The sequence below is a fragment of the Solanum pennellii genome, chromosome 3, assembly GCF_001406875.1.
Source record: "Solanum pennellii chromosome 3, SPENNV200".
Lineage (NCBI taxonomy): Eukaryota > Viridiplantae > Streptophyta > Magnoliopsida > Solanales > Solanaceae > Solanum > Solanum pennellii.
This window is the reverse complement of record NC_028639.1, coordinates 7,138,326-7,143,887: the sequence shown is the minus strand read 5'-3', so window position 1 is coordinate 7,143,887 and position 5,562 is coordinate 7,138,326. Positions and strand designations below refer to the sequence as shown.

Genomic DNA, 5,562 nt, shown 5'->3' with positions numbered 1-5,562 from the left:
TAATATGAATATCCATTGAATTTACCATTTACCCATTTTTTCCATATCAAATAATATGGATCAGATCGATTATTATATCGATTGATTAATTTTCAACCATCCTATATTCCACTTTATCAATTTATTTGCCACTCCTACCCTCAAGAAATAGAGTATAAATAGGTAACAATTTAAACAAACTCGAGCACACTATAAAGAAACATAGCATACACAATATGGAACACCAGAGAGTACATCACAGATATGGCTTAGTATCAGCCTAAAACAACTGAAGTAAATTCAAACATATTTCAAACACAACTTCGATCGATGATGCTGTACGTTGAACTTTTTGAAGCCTTCACGAATATATATATATATATGTATGTATGTATGTATATAGGTTTTAGTGATGCTTCCTCTCGAAAAGGCCATCCGGACCTGCATTCAGGGAGGGCCAAAAATATTTTAGTATCAAACAGTTTGAAGAATATGAACCATTCAAGATGATAGCAACATAATGAAGTTGTCATCTCAACTCAGCAAAATCAACAAATTAAAGTTGTCATAATCAACATAAAAGGAATATCAGTTACTGGTCATGACTCATTGAGATGATCATGATACTTAAAAAGATCAATTTTGTTAATATTTCAGCATTGTAATCTAAGTTGCTCGGACTCTTAACTTTTGCATCCATATCCATATCAACACGACATAAATGTGGGCATGGAGTTCGTAGCGGATTTGGTTAAATCTATTTTGTGTACTTTGACCAAAATCAACGTAGAAATCTGGGACATATACAAGGGTTTTTGTAATCAAAAATTAAAACTTAGGCGAAATTCAAGAAAACGGAGTAAAATTATATGTAGAAATTTCTATGTCAATCCTTTTCCTTATATAACTTTGAAGGATTCTGCTCTTGATCAATATTTTTTTCTTTCATAATACCTTGTAAGCTTTCCAGTGTCTCATAATTTAGAGATAATAACTCTATTCTTAGATATTTAAATTATTTTAGCCGAATGATGCACCTCCATATCCCCAAATGTTAACATATAGATGATGAAGGATCCAATCTCTAGATCCACAACTACTCAACCAGTATCAAACTCCCACATCCGAGTCCGAGCAACTTAAATCATAAAGGGAAAAAACAATGCATTCAAAAACCAGGCTTCGCATTTTTGAAGCCTCGATCAGAATGATTTAGTTAGATAACAGATTAAAAACGTAAACTTGTAATCATTGAGTAGCAAAGTAAGAGAGATGTTAGGTATCATAATTACCCCATGGAAACTCCTTGTTACGAATGTGCAGATACGGGTAAGGCTGCAAAAACAAACAGGGCAAGTGATGTATACACTCTGTCTAAGTTGTAAATTATACAATTATTCAAAATAATGTTTGTTCAATCAACAGATGAAATTACATATTATCTCAAATCTCATTACTTCAACAGGACAAGTGAAAACTCTATCGAAACGTATGTTATCGAAATTTTGAAGACAGAGAACAGCATATTAACACTTACAGGAGGATCTTCATAGTGGGGATGACCCTTAGAGAGATTAAAAATTGTAAGAATAGCGCACGTAACTATTCCAGCGTAAGTAATTTTCTCCCACTTAGCTGCTTCACCTGTAACACTCAAATTCAGAGATTTTACAAATGTTTACTCTATTCAGAATATTGAAGTTTTAGCTGATGATATACGTTCCATCTAGTTGATGAACGTAGTACGGAACCACCTTGGTACAACCCTTTCACAGAAAATTATACTATTTATACATGATTAAAATAACATTTTATTTATATATACTAGATGTTTAAACCCCTTCAGATACTCCGTGTATCTATTTTTACAAATTTTGAATTTCTTATTGAAAATCTTGACTCTGCCATTGAATGAACATACTTGTTGACACTCTAACACCCCTTCAATTGGAGCATGGATCAAGAGCCCAAAAAAAATAAGACTGACTCAGATACGATATGACCCTCAAACCTAGATTGACTCAAAAAAACTAACAAAAGAAGGGAGAATTGTGGATCCAATCTCCAACCAATGTAAAATTTTTTAAAAAACTATTTACAAGCGGTTATTCTAACTTTCATACACCCCTTTTTTTAATTAATTATTAATGAATATATTTTTTTTATACCATCAAAATATATATAATTTAATGAAGTTTAACTTACGAGCCTCATCGTTGTGGGCGGAAGAAGAGAAATTCCTCTTGAATGCACCATTGAATTCTAGATTTGATGAGAGCAGATGCCATTAATTCTACACTCTCCCAACTACTATTTATATATTGGAAAAAGGACAAGAAAATGTTCTACACTCTTCCATGTTGCTTCTTATAAGTCATCAATAACAAAATTAAACTATTGCTTCGAAAATTACCTCTTAGTCATTTTAGTAATTATATTGATTTGTTTATTGAATACAATCTTCCACATGTTTAAGAAAAGGGTATCTTCTTTTTTTTTTTTTTTAATCTGTTTGAAAATAAATTTACTTTTTTTTTTAAAAAAAATATTTTAGTTTTAGTTTTCTAGATTACATGTTAAAGTTTACAATATTAAATGATAATTTTATGCATTTGATATAGTCACATAATGTTAATTTAGAATCACAAGATTTAAAATTTTTTTTTTTATTTTTTTAAATTCCTTTTTTAAACGGATGGAACAATCATAAGGTTATATTAATTTTTACGGAAAAAGATCTGAAAAATACTCTAATTACTTTGAAAAAGGTAAAACTTTTTGAAAATAATAAGATTTTAATTCATTCGCCTTATAATTAATAGAGGTAAATGGTAAATCAATATGCCAATTATTGATTTTTTAATAGATGTGTCAATTCAAAAGTGAACTAGTAATTATAGATAGAAAAACTACTCTTCTATCCCAATTTATGTAACACTTTTTTTTCAAGCGTCAACCAACTTAATTTTGATAAAAAATTTGAATATGAAACCTTCAACTTCTTTAAAATAAACTTTATATATTTATAAACTACTTAAAAATAGTCTAAAGTGTGTCAATAGTCGAAAAAGTTCAAAAGCAGTTATAAATTAATTTTAATGAATTTATAAACTTACCCTTGTAAGGTCATTAGCCTGGAATATTTATTCCTTTTTAAAACTCGTGGCAATATTTTACAAGTTTAGCTATCTCCTCATAAGCTTTAGAAAACTCATATTCCTCCATGCCTTGACAAAAATAGGAATGAAGAAATTCCTTCTTGGCATACATAAGATTAAACTTTTTACTTATTTGCGTAAAAACGTCTTGAATAGTCATTGTGTTATGATCAAAATAAAATAAAATAAGTATTTTTAGATTTTAAGGAACAAAACAACACATCTCATTTTATGGTACCTCATCTCATTGCATGTTATATATACGCCTTTTTGTTTTATTTAGAAGTCTTGGAGGCAACAATTTTTTTGTTCAACATGCGTTCTAGTGGTGAAATGGCATTTTCATATTAGAAATCTATGACAATACTGCGGGCTATTTAACTTTTTGTTTAGGGGGATTGAAAAGGGTGTTGTTCTTCAGGAAGCTAGGATCCTCAATTGGATGCTCAAAAGTATGGTGTTGTGTGAACTCGTAGACCATATTGTCTTTTAAATGCCCCAAATTACCATTTAAAGAGGCAAAACAAAACAGTGAAGAAATAGAGAGATGTGTGAAATTAGCTATCAAAATAAAGCAACTACATCTTATGTGAAAAGGTTCTGAATTTTCATATGTGGGCATATGGGCTTGGAAGATATGGATAATATATGATTGTGACGAACTCCTCTACATGTATAGTCCATTGTTCTTACAAGATAAAAAGCATTATTTTCATGAATTCTACTTCACTTTACACCTCATCAATCAATTTTTTAATCTGGACTTTCATTGCCCTAAATTAGTTGATTATGTCTTCATGTGAAGGCCATATCATATGTTCTTCACCTTATATTAAAAAAGAAAGATGATAACACATGCTATTGCATGTCTGCTTGATGTGAAGGATAATTTTCACTGATGCATTATATAAAGTGTGTAGTATGATATGCTTGGTTTTTTTACCAGATATTCCTTGATTTGAGATTTATATCCTTTAGACATTAATACATCATTCATGTTTGACTGTGTTTATTTTGACAGTTTTGTGAATTGAATTTTTAATGTTTGTGTTCTCCTTTAAGTTGTTACTCTCACCAAGTTCTTGACATTTTGATCAATGAATTATGTTAGTATGTTAGTTTGTTGGAAAAATTGCTTAAGGGATCAGACGTACTGTATAAGATATTGTAACTCCCCGTACCCAAAACAGATCAAAAATCAGCTTTACGGAAAAATTTGCAGGTGCAACCAACGGTGGCATCGACGGACGATAGCCTGACCCACGGTCCGTCCTGCACAACCGTCGATGGGATCAGAAACAAAATCCGTGTTTGAAATGACTATGTTACAATTAGTAAAAAGTGACTACATTGAATAAAACGATCGATTTTAGTTTTAGGGACAAGAGCTAAAGCGAGATATTAAGAGCTAACCGAACTCTTGAGGGATAAGCACATTTTATCGCGAGCAAAACCGCGCTGCTAAGTTACTAAAGCAGATTTCTTGCAATGCTCACATCAGTGAGAATATAATGCGAATAACTTAAAGCAATACAAAGAAAAGCAAGCTGAATGAAAACATCAATGCTAAAAAAAAATCTGTTAAGCATGAAAGTCAAGATAAGCTAGACACAATTCGAAACAAAAATAAAAATAAAACTTAAACCACTGCTAACACAACTTCCTTCAGTTAACTAAACGAGTCGACAAACAAATGATACGATTATAAATCTTGCATAGTGATCTCAAATAACGAGGAAATATGAATATGCATGTCACAACAAGAAGGACTAACAAGCTTCCTATAGTATGACAAATGTATATTCATGCATACATAAAATGGCAAATGGTATTAACAAACTTAAAAGAAGGACACTGTAAATGGTATATAATTTCTATCTCAAAAAAAAACTTAGCGTGTTTCAGGTAAAAAATAAGGAATAACAATACAACAAACAAAATAATGTAAACATTTACTCTCCAATTACTAATGAAATAGGGATTACTTGATAATGTAAATAAAGTTAGTTAGGGGTAGTTAAGAAATTTAGGCAAAGTTGTTAGGTTGGTTAAGAATGAACAGTGTATATATATCACTGTTCCATTGTATTCAGTCGGTTAAGCATTTTCTTCATTGTGTTGAAATAAGATTTCTCTCCTTCTTCTTCTTCCCAAAGAACTCATCAATGGTGTGTTAGATTGAGCAATTGTTCTGAATTTTATCATGGTATCAGATCCTTACACCTACAATTATGAGGTTTATTGCAGTTAATTGTGTGAACTCAAGCTTCGTCTAGCTTCATCAATGGCGACGAATAAGTTTGATCATAATCACGCACTGTTTCTGTACCCTTCCGACACCACTGGTGTTTCTATTATTCCGATGCAGCTAACGAAGATCCGATAATTACTCTGTATGGAGCAGGGCTATGAGAATTCAATTGCT

At 31.1% G+C, this 5,562-nt stretch overlaps 1 pseudogene; it reads right to left on the bottom strand.

The window, feature by feature from the left end:
* On the bottom strand, nucleotides 1-2,473 carry LOC107012106 (annotated as a pseudogene).
* Nucleotides 2,474-5,562: the final 3,089 nt, after the last annotated feature.